This window comes from Cupressus sempervirens, chromosome 2 (assembly GCF_028749045.1).
Source record: "Cupressus sempervirens isolate cs-2001-9-10 chromosome 2, ASM2874904v1, whole genome shotgun sequence".
NCBI classification, from domain to species: Eukaryota; Viridiplantae; Streptophyta; class Pinopsida; order Cupressales; family Cupressaceae; genus Cupressus; species Cupressus sempervirens.
The window spans coordinates 429,116,527-429,138,853 of record NC_143119.1 but is presented as its reverse complement, the minus strand read 5'-3'; positions in this window follow the sequence as shown (position 1 = coordinate 429,138,853).

The following is a 22,327-nucleotide window of genomic DNA, read 5'->3' as shown; positions in this document are numbered from 1 at the left end:
TTAATTCAAAGATGGTATAATCAAATAATATGAATTGATTTGTATCGACTCACTTAGTGCAACTCTTATGTTGTGGGAAGTTGTCGACACTTTTGACTTAGTCAACTTGGTAGATAGATTTGGACTAGAGATTCAATTGTTGTTAGTTAGTTTGAGCTAACACTGAGTCAATAGGTTGTTCGACTTAGATCTCTCCTTGATGTGAAGATAGTCACTATGTGGTTTGACTATATGACTATATGAAGCTATGCTAATGTTATCATTTGAGTATGAATTCATAGCTATGATGTTTTCATGTATTAAGTGTTTATCATGATACTAAGTTATGTTAGATGGATATGATGTTAGCATGATTTAGAGATTTACATGTATCATAATTATAAATTGCACATATGACATTTTTTTTTTTGTAGATTTTGGGATTTAGAATCAATACTGACTCATTGTGTGTTGTGAGTGTTTGAGTTTTGTGCAGGATTGAAGGTGAGGGTTTGGCTATGGTAGGGGATGTTAGCTCCTCAGAAGGGTTGATATGGGATTGTCTAGTGTATGCACATATGGGATTGTCTGCTGTATGCACACACACACACACACACACACACACACACACACACACACACACACACACACACACACACACACACACACACACATTCATTTTTCTTGAAAAACAAGTCTTATAGCTTTATTTATTTATTTTCAATAATGTTTAATGATGTTTATTGAAGTTGATTAATTATGAAATAAATGTGGAAAAGGTAAGTAAGTTGAAAATTTATATCCAACATGACCATAGATTTCAATTTCTACACTTTAATTGAGGAAAGCAATAGATTCTACTTGGGTATGTAATGATGCAGGGTAACCAATACAATTGCTTAATTATCTTTTGACCATAATCTTCATATATGGTCTCATACTTGAATCGGGAAATAATCTATGAAGAGAAATAGAAGTGCATCATTTTTCTTATGGACGATATATGGTTGCAAGATATTAATATTATATTGTTTATTTATTTTATTTTTTTGAATTCTGGTAAAATCTCTATTAATTTTTAAAAAAAATTTACTTGTTTATGAATCGTCAAAGAGATCCCTTTCATTTTCTATGCATTTCAACATACCTAACATCCAACTCAAGCTATGAATAGTTTGATTTGATTTGAAAATTTTAAACTTGCATTAAATTTAATGGATATTAGTTGTTTTATTTCTCTAGAAACTGAAATATAGGAAGTAGAGATTTCATGAGAATTTATTTTCCTTAATCAACACAATTAACCTTGGGAAACAAAGTGACTTATGAAGTTAGAGGCATAACCATTTGAATGGATTCTCTTTTATGTTAGCTAATTGTGGACAATTTATTAAGATGCATTTTTTTTGTTAAATAATTTATCAATATAAATGTTCCCTTATAAGTTGGATTGAGAACTAACAAATCACATTTTAATCTTTATGCCTGTAAACAAAAAAATTGTTGTGTACTAACTGTAGTTGTTGTTTTTTAACAACCAAAATTTTGGGCTTAGAATTACCATTAGTGTTGATTTTAATTATTTTTCATATAAGTATTATTGATGTTTTGGATGCACATGAGAAATGGTGGTTGGATGTGTATTGCAACACGTTGGGCTTAATCAGCACACTTAGAGCATTTTTTTTATTTTAATTTGAATTTGATTTTTAAAAACTCTCCTGCCCAATCCTTTGCCCACCCAATAATCTCCTATTGTCTTCTTGTATAGGTTGGCAGGTCACCTTTTGCTAGCAAGAGGAATCTGAAATGACAATGGTAAAAGTAAAGATAGATGAAATTTCTTTCATACATATTATTGTTAGTTTGGCATAATATATGTTTTTATTTTAAATTATTTATTTAAATAAACACTCACTTTCAATAGTTTATTTTATATTTTATGCTGATTTTTTTTGCCTAACTATACAGTAAAAATTGTTTGAGCCTATTATTTTCATGTGTTCAAATATATGAATCTCATTATAATATAAGTAATTTTAAATTACTAGTTTTTACTTTTATTAAATAAATTTGTAATTATTTTGTGTAAATTATAAGTTTAGAGAAATAATTCTTAAAATATTGTCAATGACAATAGCTTATTATTCCAACTTTATATTTTATTAAACATAAACATGATTTTTAAAATATTAAATTGAAGATATTAATGGAAATTAGTAGAAGCAAGATACAACGATTAAATAATTCAGAATGTATTGATATTTTTGCACTCTTTATTTTCATATATACTTTTCAACACTCCCAACTAAGTGACAAAGATGTATAATTCAAGTGAGAACTTAGTTTGATATATATTTTAGTTCATGAGTATTTTGACACAACATACGATTTTTATGTCAAGATATCTTTGTATATAGTATATCTAAAACTATAGCAAATTTGCGAGTTAAGGTAATAGCATATAATATTTCTTTATGGAAGAAATCAATCCATAGTTTATATTTAAAATATCTCAAGCACATCATACTTCACACATAACCTTATTTTGAAAATCATCTTTTTTTATATACACCTAATAATAAAATATAAATATGGTGCTAACGAAGATCTAATTATATCATGGTATAATTAAACACAAAATCTTTTCACATGGCCTAATATAACCCTTAAGATCAAAACCATAATTATATGTAATAATAAATCATATAAAAGGATAATACTATAAAGGGAATTCCAAAAAATATGTATATTCACAACACTCCAATTTAGGAACATTCATATTGCCCCTATACATGGAACAACCTAAACTCTAATTAAGAACCAACTCTTAAGAAAATCTTAATCAAATCCAGTTCAAGGAATCTAAATAACATTTAATTCAAAAAGCATTAAAGAATATATCTTTCTCATAGAGTATCCTAAACTAAGAAAACGTGATAAATTGAATCATTATAGCCTAAGGTATAAACCCAAAGCTTAACTATGAAAAATTTGACCAAAACACTAGTTGTATGCACGTAAGCATTATTTGTGCATACTTGGTCTTAAGTTTTGCATACAAGTTTTTTATATTTTGCTCTTGGGTTCTATGAATGGGTAGTTAGCTCAAAGATAAGATATTTTAGATGGATTTCACAAAATTACCTTAATAGGACATTAATTGAGTCATGGAAGAAAAATATGAGATATACACATTTGATATCTCTAAGTTTGCCTTCCCAAAAGTGACCTATTTGAAACACTAGACTTCAATTTGAACATACAAAAAAGGATTTTCAAAATAGGTTGTTTACAATTGAGGAAATACAAAACATTCTAATTCAATTTGAAAATATTATGAAATGAAAAAAAAAAATACAAATATGAATGCAAAATTAAAATAGAATCCAAACTCTTTATAAAATAAATATCACGAGGGAATCTGCCCCTAACACAGGTCCTATAGAGAACAACCTGAAGAAGGAGATAATGAGAAGGAAAAATAAACCAAGTTGAAAGTTTTGGTAAACCAATCAACACATATAGAGAAAATGGAGCCATACAGGGATTGAAGGAATAACATAAAACTTATAACTCTGCCAAGAGATCTAGGAAATGAGGATCTATGACAAGTGATAGATACTCACTAGCTAGCTTGCACTTTCTTGGTTAGGTTCCCTACATTCCCCTAACTACCACAAGATCCCAATACCTAATTCTATGATTTTTCTAGGCTCTCTCAACTAAGTAAAAAGGCTTCTTCTAAGTCCCCTTTCAGGGTGGCAACCATTAGTGCATCACTAGGGTACCTGCCTTAGGTTAGGTGCTCAACTCCATGACCTTACATGTTCCATGCAATGGCTCTTTCTTGGTAATTTAACTATTTCAATGTTTAAAAGGGTTCAAGTGCTTCCCTTCAACTCTCCTATCTCCATCTCAATCCATCCAGGTAATGGAATCAAGATCTTGTTTACCCATTTTAAGTTTTAGTGTATTTTGGCCAATTAGGCCAATTAGGTCTAATTAGGCCTAATTAGATTCTTTTAGGCCTTTATTGGTAGTTTTCTCCAAAAAAAACCTTAAAAATAAATTAGGATGTGAGTACCCTTTTCATATCCCTTCAATATTTTATAGGGCCTCCCCCCTTCAAAGTGTCTGTATAGGTGATTTCCTATTCCCTAAGGTTTATACGTTTTAGTGGACTCCAATTGCCAATCTTCTTACTCAAGCTTCAAAAGGGCATCAAATTGATTTTTATGATTCCAATCTTCTTTCATGGTATCTTCACAACTCCCAAGTCTTTTTTAAATGTATTGTATTTCTTCCAACACTTGAACCTCTGCAACCAAACACACATCTTCAACTACAAACCCCTACTCGAGTTACACTTGACTTGCCTAGGGTTTGCTAGAAAATATGGAAAATTTAATTTCCAAACCTCCAACTTTATATGGTACATTTTATAGTGGCTCCCCTAGAATGTAAAAAAATACCATGATGATTCCATGGGTAGGTTTCATATGGGAGACATATTTGCTCAACCTAGTTCTACACAGGCCAGTGACTGGTCATTTCACAAAATATTTCACAAGACCAACATAGCTATTTACAAGAACTTTAAAAACTATTCAAAAATAAAATAAGTGAATAAAATTTTCTAAACCAACACAAGAACAAAGATCTCAATCCATTTTAACAGAGCTTTGATGCCAAAACTTCAAAATTGTTCACATTCATAGCCAAAAATAATGTAATCTACTAACTCTAAAACTGCAATCAATAACCAACCTTGGGATTTGGGCTTCTTAGGGATTATATATACCTCCTTCACCATTGTAGGTTTTTTTCATATCTACCATGTCTTAAATCTTGCACTTTATCACATATTGACAAAACTTGTCAAGTAATTTTGCAAAGTTGCAAAAGTTGTCATGACAACATTTTAAAAAATTTTGCAATTTTGCTCACAACTATCTTTTATGATCTCCAATCTAAATGAAATGATGGATTAGAATAATAGAAGCCAATTTTTGATAATTTCCACCCCTTGCTAACATATTTATGTGTTTTTGGCCCATTTTCCAATGCTCGGCCCTAAAAGAGGGTTAAAAGATAAAAACCCAACATTTAGACTTCAAAACTCCTAGATTAGATTAGGCCTAACCTAGATCCACTAGACACACCTTCTAGACTCACATGTAAACCTCTAACTACCCCTAACCTAGATAGGGTTAGTATAATCCAAAACTTGGGTAGGACCATGAGCCAAATCCTAGGTGCTCTTGAACCAACAAGGGGAAGGTTGAAACACAAAGATGAGGTAGAAGAGTGATCCACAGAAAGAGGTAGAAATGGGAGGCATAAATACTCATGTTTGTGTTTTTTCCACCTTGTTGGAGGCATCAATAGATTTCAAAATACCACGTTATCATTGTAAGAAACCAAAAAATTAATAATGGTTTTATTCGTCATATTTGTCCACCCATTAGGTAGAATATGGTGCATCCATATTTTTTGTACTTTTTTCTTTTTTTTCCACCACTTATCTTGCCCTATCAACCACATTTACAAGCAACCTAAAAATTTAAATGAAATCAAGTCTTAGTAGAAAATATATATTTAATCAAGAATGTAGAAAATAAAATAATAACTATACAAATTGCTTGGGTTTATTATTTTGAAAAAATAACTACATATTCTTCAAGAAAATAGTGATAGATCCAAAAAAATTGTCAAAAATAGTATTGAATTGTCTTTTAATGATCCAAAATTGTTTCTAACTTCTTAAGAGTGATTTAGAATCCATTTACATGTGATAAAAAAATAATATAATATTTCTAAAGAAAATAAAAAAATTAATTCAACAAACCTACCTAGGAATGTGATTTTCCTTGCAAAATTGAATGAAACCTACCTTGAATATCATGCAATAAGATAGCAAGGGATTCAAAGCCTTTTTTCTTCTCTACTTAAATACCAAAGCACTGCAAATGAGAAAATGGCATTAAAAATGGTTTCGTCTTGTGTTTAAAGTATGATTTTGTTGCATAGAAAACTCACCCTTCAATTTTTTTTGATGAATAAGCCTTTACTATTTTTTTTGGATCGTTAAGAGGCCGAAGCCAAGATATATCATTATTATGCAATGTGATTAATTATTATTTATTAAGCTTGTGTAGAGTCAAAACCAAGACCTCTCGGATAAGAGGCTCACAATTTACCATTGTGTTGTAGGTTCTTGCCTAATGAGTTAAGTACAAGAGAGCTTAGAATTGATAGTTAAGTTACAAATAAGACTTTACTATTAATTTAACATATTGAACTAAATATATTCACACAAAAAATCCAGGGTATACATGATCAACCCACAAGAGAAGACTTAAATATAAATAATTGCTAAATAAAATACAATAAGAAATTCAAAAATATAATTTCCAAACTTAAAAGCCCTCATAATCAAATTTTATTGGTTAGCTCATAAACGACACTATAGTAATGGATTCTATAGTACAAATCATAAGTACAAGTTAGAAACTATTGAGCACTAATCGAAAAAATATACCCTTGCAATGAAAGAGATAATCATGACATTAACTATATGGTTTTAAAAAATAGACCTCTTAAATAACCCAATTGTTACAAATGCCTATTGTTAGAAGATGTCTATAATATGTTGCATCAAAGATGATTTAACTATGTCCACTTAGGCATGCATCCTACAAGCTATTGCTTTTTTCCCCTTTATGACATTTCCAAGTAAGAAAAAGTAGCAAGTTGGGACATTATATATAGTAGACCAATGGGGCATAGTGGAAATGCATCCATAAGGGAAGATTGGTATCACTACGATGTTCTAGAACAACACCATGTTGATATGAGATTGTTTTGAATTAAAGAACCTATGATGGAACAATCATTGTTTTTTCACTAATGTTAAACCTGCTATTTTTTAGTTAGACAACTGCTTAGTTGATTTGAGTATTATCATTTGTTTGATTGCTGAAGAGGATTTGGTCAAATGACATAACAAGAGCAGCTAGAGGAAAGGTTGAGTAATGGTATGAAAAAGGAGTACAAAGATCAATTAAAACAATGATGATATAGTGTATTGTTTATTCACTTAAGGCTGCAAAGGTTGGATACATTGATTAAGTCTAGAGGAACAAGTAAGAGAATTGTGTCTGCCAAGCTTGACTGAGTGCATAGTAGGTGCTGAGCAAAGTTAGTATAAGCCGAGAAGAAAATCAGTTGGAGCTGTGCAAAGTGAAAATTTAGTGTATGTTGAGTGAACATAGTGTAAGCCAAGTAAAGTTTAGTTGGTATCAAGCATTAGTAAACTTTAGTGTTTACTAAGTAAGCTAGTGTAAGATGAGTGGAAGAATAGTATGGAAGCCAAGTGACAACATATTGATGTCAAGTGCTAGTACTCATGTTAAATCATAGATTTGACAAATATGAGCCAAGTATTTTTTTTCTTGAATTATGAGAAGCATGTGGAAGATAAATATGATGAACTGGTGGCATAGAACTCCAAGTAAACCATTTTGTGGCAAATTCAAGGAAGATTGGGGAAGAAGCTTCTAGAGGAACCAAATGGAAAAGTGTGTAGATTCATTGTATCCTACCTAACCCTAAAATGGACGATTGTGGTGAAGTGGAAAAATATCTTAAATCTCTATTTATAAAGAGATTTGGTTAAAAGATTGTCATGTGCGGGAACCTAAGGAAGATAATGAGTCTAGGGCATTGCTTCATTCAGTGGCCCAACATAAGAGACTGCAATTGGCATGCAAAGTAAGAAGAATATGAATGCTTAAAGGGTGAACAAGCTATCAGAGCTGAAGTGTGTAAAAGCTAAGTGGAATGAAGGACTAAAATAGAGAACTGTAATCTGCAAGTGAATTGTAATTTGTTATCAGATTAAGCCTTACAGTTACTTTCTTATCATTGTATCAGTCTAGGGTAAATCCTTTGGATTAAGGTTGAACTAATAGTCATTTGTTAATCCTTTAACTGGGTGACATTCCAAGCGAATGATCTGAAGTCATCTAACAAGGCTCACTCCTAATAGGGTGATTAAAATCCTCTAACCAAGTCACATTTAATAGTGTATATTGTAAACTTTAATAGGGTTGGCCTTTCACAAGGAATCACTTCAAAAGAGTGAGAATTAGTAACATGTTACTAGTGGTTTTTCCCAAATTAAGTTTTCACATAAAATCTATGTCAAATGTATTATTGAATATGTTATGTCTCATGTTTACATTTCTGCAAAGTTGTTTTGACCTAGGACAGTAACCTACAGAGTTTAAGTATTATATGATCTAATGGATGCATGTGTAGACTTGCGATATTTGTAAACTGTCATCTCCATAGTTTGCCTAGTTTGTCATCTCTAAAATTTGGTGCTCTATCATCTACATTGTGGGTAGCTAAAAGTCTATAATTTTAGTTGACTATCATCTATGAGTATTTTGGTGTCTGTGTGATTTGTCATTTGCCATCCTATTCAGTCATCTGTGACTATGAGTGTAACTATTAGGTATATTGTACTTGGTTTTTTTCTATTGTCTTCATTTTTTTGTCTCTAAAGTTTTGTCATCTATGATTTTTATTGGTTCCATAGGATATGGCCTATTCTAAGTTGATTTACATATTTAAAAAATTACAAAATAAAGTCAAAATAAATTTTCCCATGGTAAAGCCTTCATTTTGGAGAATTTTTTTTGTGAGGCTAATCAAGTTGTTTATTGCAGGATTATAGAAGGGAGCCTTCTAGAAACACCTAACCATGTTTTCTTGCAAATTTTCTTAAAGTTTTGTTGCTCTTGGGAAATAAACTTGAACGCTTAAACACTTGTCTTCGAATGTATGTTACAATTAATTAGATAAATCAAACACACTCTTGAATGACTAAACTAAAACAAGCAAATCCAATCTTAAATGCATAATCAATTGAACAAAACCTTTCATTTGGATGAATGTTGTTAAAAAATATCTTGAATGTTGTAATGCTCCACCAAGGGATCCAAAAGAATTAACCTAAAGTTTTAACTAAGTTTGCCAAACATTTTTAAAAAAAAAAAAGATTAACATACACATCAAACATAAAGTAGTAGAAGTAATAACATACAATCATCCATAAGAAAATATAATAGATTACTTTCCTTAAGGATCCCAAGAAGTTGAATCACATTTAAATTTAATTAATACTAAGTCTAACAATTACCACATCTAAATGAAAGAATAATTAAAATTCGAAAGCCCATTTAAATAATATACATTTGTTTCGAATGCCACTTGGTAATAAAATTCAGAATGCTCAATCATCCACTATACGTGTCACATTTTATGAAAGGCTAAAAGAATATACATTTATAAAAATAGATTACATCATCCTTTTTAGATCCATGAAACAAAGTGCAATACAATAAGTGAAACCATCCATCATAAAGATATAACTATCCATCATGAAAATATAACCATCCATCATAATACACAAGAATAGAATGAAAGGAAATGCAGACAAGGAAACTCTGACCATGGTATCAACGGATGGATCTCAATGGTAAGAGTAAAAAACACTACCACCTGACTGTGTGGTAACCCAGAAAGGCCCACTCCCACCATGCTACAAAGATAGTCTCAAGTCCCAAACAGGATATCAATCCAAATATCAAAAGTAATCTCTAAGTCTAAGAAACCCTAAAAGTAATCTAACTCAAAGGTTCCAAGAAAATAGACATCTAGACCCAGAGGCACATAAGACACATAGGAAACCTACTATGTAAGTGGGCAAGTGTCATCACACGAATCAATGCTAGAGTTCCCCTAATAGTCTCTCAGGACCCTGGCCCCCTAGTGACCCTATGTGGCACTAGTGTCCTCTCGTACTGACAAGGCATAATAACGATGCATAGTCGCAACCAAGCATTCTCTCTAGTCCCATCCTAGTTTGTACTAGCACTCGAGGCATGGGAGAGAACATACAAAGACTCTTATTATGTTCATTTTACTCTCATTTAGTTTAGTGTTTTTACTTATTAGACAACTTACAATGGGTTACCTTGGCAGCCACTTAGGGCCCCAACCTCCATTACAAGCCACTTCCCAAAATTACATATAGATAACCTACCCTAAGCTCAAGAAATCACAAATCAAAGAATCATAGTATATCACTTCAGTCCTATACAAGTGACTAGAAAACATCAAAAGATAAATCACAATAACCCATTAGTTCTCTACAAGCAATTGGAAAATATCCCAAAATACTAATCGAAGACTCAAAATGGTTAAGTCAAGTAGGTCATAACTTTCATCTTGTTATCCCACAATAACACTAAAAGCAATAACCAATAATATAAAAACACTTATCAAAGAGCATACCAATACATTACCATGGTTGAGTTTAAAAGATTAAGATCAGTTCAGCATAATACCACAATCACAAAACTCCCAAGCCTCTAGTAGACGTCTTAAAATTGGTCAACACTCTAGTCAACCCAAACCCAAAGCATAAACACGTACAGATAAAAAGTGTAGGTTTCATAGTTTGGTTTGATTTTGAAAACATAATGTTGAGTTAAATGTAAGGTTTCAGTTTTCGTTTCAATGTATGTTTCAAGTAAATGAGATTCACAGTTTACCCTTACAAATTAACCCATTATTGTATTTGAATAATTGCACAATTACCCTAATTCAGTTTTTAAGTCCATTATTCCAAATGACCTAAGGGTAATTATTTATTTAAACTATTAAAATAATACTTATTAATTTTAAATAAAATAATTTAAATTTCATTCAAAATCAAAATTGTTAATAATAATTAAATAAATTTACAACTCTATTAATCTACCTCTATTATTAATTAAACTTAATTAAATTATATTTAATTAAATTAATTAATAATTATAAAAAACTATATATAATTATTTATTAAATTTATAATTATTAATAAAATTATTAATAATTAATAATTTAATATTTAATTATTTATTAAATTTATAAATATTAATAAAATTAATAATAATTAATATTTTAATATTTAATATTAATAAATATAATAAAAAAAATTTAAAAACTTTAATATAAAACAACTAGTGTTTTTATTTAAAAGGCCCGCCGACCGCAGGAAGCATTTACTATTGTTGCGGTCGACAGTTTGACTTATTGCCGCAACAGCTAATGGTGGCCAGGGTACGATGACGGGGGGGTGTGGGGATTTCCCCACCCCTTCCCAATTATATATATATATTTAAAATATAATTTTTTAAAGAAATTTGTTATCAAGCCCTCCCCAATTTAACTTTTAAAATATATATTATTATTATTATTTTAATAACAATTCTAGCATTAATTTGATAGGGGAAATATGACCAACTAGTCAAATTTTCTCTTTAGATTTTTCCTTTTAAATTTCATAACCCTTCCTAGTTTACTATCTAATTTGCCAACATTACGAGACGAGAATTCTAAGATATTTCAATCTCTATGTATACAAAAAAAATTAACACGCATACCAGAAATTCACAATATTGAAATACTTGTCACAAAGAATTATTCAGGTAACCATTTCACAGACACGAAGAAGACATGAAAAGAAATAGTGTAATTAACTGTGTGAATTAATCGCAAGAATCTACCTAGATTCTGATGCTAACAATGCTATGATAAAAAAGAATTGTGAGAGAAATTTCTCCTCTCAAAACCTTCTCTCTTCCAAAAATTCTTCTTCCAAAATTCACGGTCCCTCGAAAATGAACTCTCAATTGTTGATAAGGAGTTCTCTTCTAAATTCGAGGCACTAATTGTGCAATCACTCGAGAGGACTCCTTGCTTACCAGTCTTTAACTCTTTATTGTCTTTTCTTTATCTTTTTCATGCATGTTTATTGAAATATAAAGTATCTTTATTTAATTTCACTTGACTTCTCTTTTTAATTAATTTATTAAATTTTAATCTCATGCACACTTTATGCAATCTTAAAACTTTTAATAAATTAATATATTTTCACTTTTTAATTTATTTTTGAAAGGTTAATTGATAAAATATTTATTAACTTAAATAATAATAGTATTTAGCATTTATTTAAAAATGAACTCTAAATATATTATTATTAAATTAAATAAATATTATCATGTTCTAAAATTAAACTTATAACTTTTATCTTTAATTCATTTTATTTAATTAATTCTCCAAATTAATTAAATATTAAAAATATCATAATAATTTTCCATTAAATTTAATCATTTAATTTGACTTAATTAATAGAAAAATCACCAAAGATTTATAGGACGAAATACAAAAACCCATCATAAAAAAACACATACAAGATCAAACTAAAGGGTTACAATCATGAACTTACTTCATACGACACATTCAGAAGGTAATCAACTCAGACACTTGTCCTAATTTTCTAGGACAAATGGGTTTAAAGGTTAGGATTTGGACTTAATAATTTATCTCCCCCTCTTACCATTGAGATAATGCAATAGGGTACACTCATCTTGGCAATTTAGAAAAGTCGATACGCGGTACCTACAATCTACATAAAATCCACGCATGCACAAACACATATATACTAAGCTAAATAGGCAGTGGTAAGAAGTAGTGCATCGTGTAGATCTCGACTAGTAGGTGACTATGACTCCCTTCCTTAACCACATTAGAAATGTCATACATAAAGAAAATATGCATGCACACCATACACATGTAGTATGGGGTAAGTATCCATAAGAAAACACGCATGATAATCCATCTAACTAATCATCATCAATAACTAGAATCACCGTAATAATCATCATGCATACATGAAGTATAGAGTGCCAAGTAATTTCATCATATAATCAACTGAATGTGAAACAATATCTGATAATCTCAAAACAATGCTACTAATATTCAAGCATAAAATTGGCCTAAAAGAGTTTGGCAATGATAAGTGAAATGTAAACTAGGGGTAGGCACTACAAATGCCATAAGAAAATTGAAAATTTTCATGGAATGAATGTTTAAATACACTCTTGAATGCATAAAGGTCAAAGAACAATGCTATGATACACATTTCAATTTGGATTTAAAATGAATCTCATGAAATCTTGAATACTTAAAGGTTTAAAGAAGCTTGCTATGAAAGATTTGGACTTGGTGCTTAAAATAAATAGACTCAGTCTTGAATGAATTAAGGATATTTGTTCTACTTTCATCAATTTTCTTGTGTTGACAATGGTTGATTTACTTTTGTTGACGAATCCTCGCTTTTATTATGTTGATCACTCTATCAAGTTGGAAAGAACAACATATGCCTAAACATGAGTGTTTTCAAGAGTAGATAGAAAATCTAAAGCTTCATTGGAAAAGAAAAAATGTATTTTAAACCTTGAGGTCACTTATGTATTCTCTCCTCTTGTGTCTTTAGGTGATCTTGAGTGCACAAGATATAAGCAGTCTTGTTTTACATTTGCTTTTAGGAGGCATGCTTGGGGATTTCATCACCCCTTGGGACAACCTTGACTCTAGTATTTTGGTAGGGTATAAATATCAGGAGGTGAATAGAAATACACCTCTCTTGGAAGTATAAGGTTGTCACTCTTGGATAAGCCCCAAAGAACTTTATACCTTTGGGAAGTGAAGGTGGAGATTCGAGTTACCGTCTCCTCCGACTGTGTGGCATTATTTTCTTTCATCTACATATTTGGGCCTCACATACCTTGTGTATATCGTGGACACCTCTAGTTGAGCTTGTATATACTAGTCAAAATCTTATAGGATTGTTGGTGTGTTCAATGTGCTAGTGTTAAAAAACCTCCCCATTTGAAGGGGACACACCATCTAAATTTTTCTTGTATATATTTCATTGTAAGCTTTGCATGTTATGTTTCAAAAAAAATCCAAAAACATCATAAAAACTTCAAAATCTAAAAATATTTTAAAAACAAAAATAACCAAATGAAGCTCTTGTTTTCCACATCACTTCTTCTATTCATCCATTTCATCACACTATTCAAAATCTCAACCCTCCTAATCATTTCCTTATTTTCTTAATCATTTAATTGAATCCCTAATCTTCATCCTAGTCATGATTCATAATCCACATCAAGATCCAATTTCATAATTCATTCTTAATCCAATCTTTCAAATCATCATTATTCTAATCCAATCCCTTGTCAGATTTATTCCTTTCTAATCAATTCCTAATTCAATCCATTTGCATCTTCATCAAAAATCAATCAATATTTTTTCATCTATTCAAATATTCTTCTAATTCATTTTTCATAAAATCTTCTACTTTGGACTTAGGAGCACCATCATAATCCTTGGACTTTAATCCTAGTTATCTTGAATAACTCAAATCTTATCAAGGTTATCTCAAACCTTCATCCAATATCAAATCAAATCCAATCAATATTAAGTCCAATCCAATCCAAATCAAATCAAACACAAAGTCCAGAATTGCTCCTAGTCCCAAGTTCATAGTTCATCCATCATCAAATCTTTCATCACCCCTCATCTAAGTTTCATGGATAAAAAATGGCTTAACAAAATGGTTGGGGACCTTCAAAGGCAATATGAAGTCACACCTCCAGCACAAACCCCATATCAAATCAATCCTCAAAACTTCATATCTAATTCTAATCCATCTCATGTTCATTATTGTTCTACCTTTGACAAGGGAAATCCACCTCATTATACTTCAACCACATACGATTCCATTCATAGCCCACACAATTCCTCAAACATAAATGCCATTGCCAAATAAATTAAGGAACTCAAGAATTCTATCTTGAGCCTAGCAAATGAAAATTAAAAATATACCTTCCATGAAATATGTCCTCTTCCCCCATGTTTTGAAGACCATAATCCTCATGTCCCATCCAACCCAAATCCTCCATGTAATTCTCAATACTTTGATGTTAATGTCCAAAAACATTATCCAAATCCCCTACCCATACCTCCACCTTCACACAATCCTAATCCTCCAAAATGAACATCATCCCCACCTTGTAATAGGCTTATCTCACTGGAAACCTTGCCTAAGTATAAAAATAAAAATAAAGTATCCAATCACCCAAAGTCATAAACCCAATTCCATCTCAAGACCTCCCTAGAAAGCATGCCATTATTGATTCCTTTTCTCCTCTAGATCCAAGAAATTCCCCATCTCATAATTCTCTTATCCCTCTAAATCCATTTTTCCCTCTTAATCCATCCCATGATCCTCTTCCAAATCAAGATCAAGACATTACCTCTATTTCACTCATTAATGACTCCCCTCCATCTCAAGAGCTAATATCCATTGATCCTCCACTTCATGAAGATGTTCCTTCCACTCCATCCATTAATGCTCCTCCTTGTCAAGATCAATTCACTCCATCTTATGGTTCCATTCCCTCCAATCGAGTATATGATTCTATTCCACCTCATGATTGAATCATTCCACCACACGATCCTCTTATAAGTCAAGATCAAAGTACCCCTTCATTTTCATTTCATGATCCCAATCCATCTCAATATCCTATTATCCCTCATAATCCCCCTCATGATCCTAATCCTCCACATGATCCTATCATGCCTATCCAATCCGCTCATGAACCCCCTACACATGGAATCACATCTTGTATTGAAAATGATAAATATACCATTAAAGAAATAATGTCTCAAGATATAGATACACCTTCAACTCTTTCCAAATCTGAGATTCCTCCATCTAAGCCTAAATGTTCCCATCATCAATATTCTAAGTCCATTTTGGGCCCTCATATCCATATTCCCATTCCTTCCTCATTTCCATCCATTTTTGGTCCATATGTTCCAAAACCAAACCATTCGTCCCTTCCATCCATTTTGGGTCCTTACATACATCCATCCATCATATCCAATTCTTCCACTTCATCCCCTCATATGCCTATCAAATATCAAAAAAGGCACACATCCTTGAATTCCTTCCAATGATCACCATCCATAAGCTCTCCATCCCATTTTTCCTCATGTTGTCATACCATGGCCAATGGAAGCAAATTGGATGCCAAAGATAGAGTGAAACAAGCCAAAAATCTACAAAAATCCAAGGATCAAAATGTCCCCTCTAAAATAAATGTCCAAGAAAAGAAAAATATGATAGAAAACAAAATCAGAAGGCCACAGAGGCTAAAAATACAAAGTGCAAAAATTATGTGGATTCCAAAGCTACTTAATGAAGCCATGAATCTCAAAGAAAACTTCAAAATGACATCCAATCTTGCTAATTCAAAGGCTTCCTTCATCCATAAATCCTCAAAGCTTCCATCTTCCAAATCCATTTTGGGTCCTTATGTACCCAAATCCACTATCCTAAATCCATCATCTCCTTCATCCATTTTGGGTCCCTACATCCCAAAATTCAAACTTTCTCCTACATATCCTCCAAAATTTCCTCTATTCCATCACCCTCCAAGTTGTGTGCCAATGATGATCTTTCTACCTCCTTCATCCACTCATTCACAAGTTTTTCAACCTAGCATCCATCAACCATGTCTTCCTCCCAACCACTCTACCCCTTTAATCCAAACTTTGTCATAAGTCCTTGACCTTCATTTACCAAGCCATTTCATCATTTTTTTCACCATCCTACCAACATCTATGAGAAAATAGTAAAAATTCCTTGAATAGAAGAAAGAGAAATAAAAATGGATGCCATCCATGTATCATGATGCTTGAGTGCTCCCTTTATTTTCCTATCATGAATACAATATCTTCAAATTTCACTTATTCGTCTATTCACTTTTCCTCTTCCACTTGCACTCTACCTTGGGGGCAAGCTCCATCCATACTGTATTGCCTTATATATATTCCATATTTCCATCTATTGGCCATCATCCTTTGCCAAATTTGATCTTGAATATCATTTTCCTTTCATCCATCCATATGCACCTACCATATCCCTTTCTCATTATCCACAGATTATCCTACATATTTCTATCCATTTTCACATATTTGATCTTGACATCTCGGCAATATCTTGCATCCCATAGTCCTTGGAATTTTCCTTTCCTCTATCCTATATCCATACTCCTACATAGTTCCATCCTTCTTTCATATGTCCTTGGTCTTGGTTATCTCATCCATCTCATGTCCCACATTTCATCCATTCTCTTCATATCATTATCCTTATTTCATACCCTCCCTCACATATCCCTTATTCATTCCACTTTCATGCCTATGCTCATGATCAATACTAGAGGTACAACAAAAAAATGTTCATACATGCTTTGGAAATAAACATGCATTCCCTTCCTCCATACAATAGCCTCTGTACCATCTTTTTGTTTCCATGCATCCTTCCCCACCACATTTCCTTCCATTTTCCTATCCCTGGTATGGGGAATTTTAACTCCTTTGAAGTATGGTTCTTGGCTCCCAATTGTCCTATACCAGACCCTTAGGTCCCTCATATTGTTCCACCATTTAGATATCCCCACCCTTCTCATCCATTTACCATTCCTTGGATCTCCCTTGTCAATGGTCTCAATCTAGTCCTTTTCATCAATTCAATCAATTCATTTATCCTCTAATCTAATCAGATTCCCTTCTTTTTTCATTTCATACAAATCAATTTCCATCATATATATCTTTTTTCTTCTAACACAATCTTATCAACATCATTCTGCTAATTCAATCAAGTTCTTCCTTCAGCCATAATCTTGTCCAAATTTTTCTATTTATCATCTAATCTCATGATGTTGAGCTTCAACCCATCAAACCGAGCTTATCAAAATAGTGATTGGAAACAAACTTACACAAATTCACACTAAGACTAAATGATTTGAGAACCTTGTCCCTTTCACACAATTGCCAACAAACAATCACAAACATTTGAATAAAATTCAATCAAATAATCAATATTCACCTTACAGGATGCATCCTTCCTACACAGGCTTGGCAAACTTCACTATCAACATAACATTCATGGCAAGAACTATGGACTAAATGACTACATGGTAATGAGTTCTTTTTGTTGATTTTATCTTTGTGTGTCAGCTATAGCCTTCCCAAGTGTGCCTCAATCTTCAATATCTTGGTATCATTTGCATGGCTTAACCTAATTACACATGTCATTTTGCAATATCATCTATTTTCATGATTCTTTAACACATCTATGTCAATTTTGAGTTATGATTATGCATTTCTCACTGGGGGCACTGGGTTAGCACACTTTCCACCAAGATCCCTAAAAAGAATTTGGGTGTGCCTAGGCCTCTCTAATGCATATATGTCATTTATTCCATCATGACTATGAAAACTACATATATTGTCCTAAAGTCTCTATTTTGTTGAGAGTCTAGTCCACACAAAGGAATCTTGTCATCTGTGCTACTATAGCATTTGGTGCATAACTCCTTTTTTAAAATCAAACCAAGGCATGCTCTCCCATATGAACACAACTAAATCCCTTAGTATCATGTAGTTAGGATGCATCTAGTTCAATCATTATCCAAATCACCCTACTTCATTTTGATCCTACCAAAAAGTCATGCAAAATGTTCTTTCAAGCCCTTTCTCTTTCCCTTTTCCTTCTTGTGTCTATTTTCAAGAAAATGGGGTAAAATATATTCCTTTTTCACCCCATTTCCTCGAAGGGGCACCCTCCTCCCTTGTTGTCGCTACGTCATGACTCTTGCCACTCCTCTCCTCACTACAAAAACCTATATTTTCTTTTCTTTGATGCAATGTCATCTTGACGCCACACCAAAGAGGGGTAAAATATAGAGATTTAAAATTGTCCTAAACACTATATTAATTTATTTAATATTTCCTTTGACATTATAATTAATTAATTATATTTGTCATATTCTTCTAGTTATTTGGTTAAATATTTTTTTGATGTATTTAAATTTAATTTAAATACATCCTTTCTATTGTATTAAATTTATTTAATGCATAGTGCTCCATAAAATCCCCTTCAAATAAATTCTAATTTATTTAAATCCCTCCACTTTATTACATTCTCTAATCCTATGATTAAATTAAATCCTATATAATTTAATCCTAATCCCACCTAAAACCTAGTCTACCACCCATCACTCTCATCCTTCTAAGTCTACCCACTAGTTAATCTCACTTAATTAATCCTAAACACCTTCCTAAGAACCTTTTAGTCCCTACATATTTGCTCACACATGTGTGAGAAAATCAAAATCCAAGAAACCTCTCATTTTATTATTTTATTCAAAGTCTTACACTCTTACATAGTTGTCCCCCTTTCCTTTCTCTAAGGTTGCTCACACATGTGTGAGCAAACCTTGAGCCATCCCTTTCACCAAAAAGGCTTATGTTGACCTTTGCATGGCTTGTCCCCTTAGCCCATGTGTCTCCCTTGTGGCACCTATGTGAATGCCACATGCATGCCACCTCCGTAAGGCCTCTCTCAAGCCTATAAATAGAGCCCTTGTTTCAAGCATTTATCATCTCCCTCATTTGCATTGTTATCATGCCAGAATAATTATAGAGCTTTTAGTTATCTTTATGCATTGTTACTAACCATTTGGTAGTTGTTAGATTTCATTCTTGCATCAATAGTTTAGTTTTCTTTCTTGCATTCACCTCCACTTCTTAGGATGTTTTGAGATTGGCTTTTTCCATAGCCCCCTCTTGAAGCATCCATCACTCATCTTAGTTAGACTCATATCTCATCTTGTATTGTATTTCATTAACTTTTGGATTTAAATCATTGTTTTTGGGAGAGCACATCCACATCCCTCCAACTAGAGCACACCAAAAAGGTTCACACTGGGTGCCCTTGTTGAGCTGCCCCAAGGTTGTGTGGGAACTATATTTCTTGGTTGTTTAACTTAGTAAAATACAAGTGGTTTAGTTGTTTTATTGAATCTTTCTTATATGAACAAGTACAACTAAATTTTCCTTGTTTGAGCATCCTCTCGACATGTAGGTTTTTCACATATACAACATGCATAATAAAGTTTCATGGATATGGGTATACTAAGCATTGAAAAGTTTTATTTGTAAATTTGGACCTTGGATAAATGATTCACCCCACACACCCCCCCCAACCTCTTAGTTATTCTAAAGAATTCTAACAATTAGTATCAGAGCCATCTGCTTAAGAGGATTAGTTTGAAGGTGCTAGAAGAAAAAGATAAAGATGTCAAAAATAGAGGTACTCAAGCTTAACAAGGAAAACTTTCCTGCATGGCAAAGTCTAATAAAGCTACACCTAGGAGGTCTTGGAGATCCTACACAATCTACCATTATCACTAAGCATGTTAATCCTGCTAGAGCCCTAAATGTTAATGATCTAAAAAAGAAGAAAGAACATAATCAAGCAAGGCTGGAGATTTCCTCTGTCCTAAGTTATTCTGAGTTCGATGACATCAAGGGTTGTGATTCTGCAAAGAAGATTTGGCATGCTCTTCACATCATTTATGGAGGAGACAAAAATGTTTTGAGAGCCAAATTTGAAAGTCTCAAAGGTAAGTTTGATGATATGAGAATGGAAGAAGGTGAGAATATTTCTCAATATTTCTCTAGAATAAAAGATATTGTTAATGTTATAAGAGGAGCTACTGGTAAGATAGATGGTGAGACTATATTAAGAAAAGTATTGAGAACATTTCTACCCATATATGTTATTAGAGTTTCTTCCATACAAGAATTAAGATGTATACTAGGTTCTAATCTAACTCTTGAAGATCTGGTAGGTAGGCTCATTGCCTTTGAGCTCTCTAATTTTGATAACTTGCAAAGATAAGTTGTCATTAAAGGAACCTAAAGAGAAGAACAACAAGGTCAAATATGTTTCTTGTGACAATGAAATAGATGAGGAAGATGCAGAACATCTTGAAGCACTGCTAGCAAGGAGATTTCACAGAGGAAAAGGTAAATTCAAAGGTAAGTTACCTATCGTGTGTTTTAATTGCAATGAGGTTGGTTATATTACTGCTAGATGTCTAGAGAAGAAGAACAATAGAAGTGGAGACAAATATAGAAGCAAAAGAGATGAGGACAAAAAAGATTTAAAGATAAAGGCAAGAAGTCTTACTATATTATAGAAGAAGAAATCGTAGATGGATCTGATGACCATGATGATGAAGTGGTGTGTGTTGCAATGAAGGATGAATCTAGTGAGGATAAGAAAACTACACTTGGATCATTGATAGTGGGTGTTCACATCACATGACTAGAGATAAAAGTAAGCTAATTACCCTAAATTATTATGATGGAAATAGTGTAAGGTTTGGTAATGATGCACCCTGTCTAATAAAAGGAAAAGGTTCTATTAAACTCATAGAAAAGATCTTGTGTGACAATTCTTATTATGTTGAAGGATTTAACTATAATTTGTTGAGTTTGTCACAACTGAATAGTTCAGGTTGCAAAGCTGTGTTTGAGAAAAAGATAGCTAAGATATATGATACTAATGGAAAACTAATTGGAAAAGGTTATCAAACTAGAGGTAATCTATTTTATCTTGATATGAATGATGCTACTTGTCTTGTTGTAGAATTCGATGATGTGTGGTTATGGCACAAGAGGTTATGTCATGTTAACTTTGATAACTTAGTGAGTATTAGGAACATGAGAAGAGTCAGAGGTTTGCCTAAATTGAAGAAATTTGATAATATAATTTGCAAACAATGTCAATTAGGAAAGATGACAAAATCTAGTTTTAAGAGTAAGACTCACACCTCTAAGGAGATTCTTGAATTGTTCATACTGACTTGTGTGGACCAATTAATGTGCAAAGCTACAAGGGTGAGAAGTACATTATCCTATTTTTTAATGATTATTCTAGGATGATGACAGTTAAGTTTATAAAATAGAAATCTAATGCTTTCCAAATGTTTAAGTGGTACTTAGCAAGAGTTGAAAAGGAGACAGGAAAAAGTGTGAAATATAACTAAGATTTGACAGAGGTGGAGAATTTACATCAAATATGTTTGAGATGTTATGTAATGGGGAATCAAAAGACAAACATCTACACCTAGGACCTCTCCACAAAATAGAATTTTTGAAAGGAGAAATGGATTTGTAATGGATTGTGCTAGGACACTCATGATGGAGAAGAACATTGCTTTGAAATATTGGAGAGAGGTAGTAAGTACAGTTGTCTATATCTTGAACCATGTGCAAGTCAAGAAAGGTACTCATTCAACACATTTTGAAATAGTATATTCCTTGGCTACTCCAAAAGAAGTAAAACTTATAAGTGTTTAAATACTAACACTAACAAAGTTGTGGAAACTACAAATGTGAAGTCTAATGAATATATAGAGGTACATGAGGCTGAACCTATGAAAGAACTAGAGGAATACAAATATTTTGTATACTTTTATGAAGTTATGCCTACTGATGAAGATGATGTAAACCAAGTTGC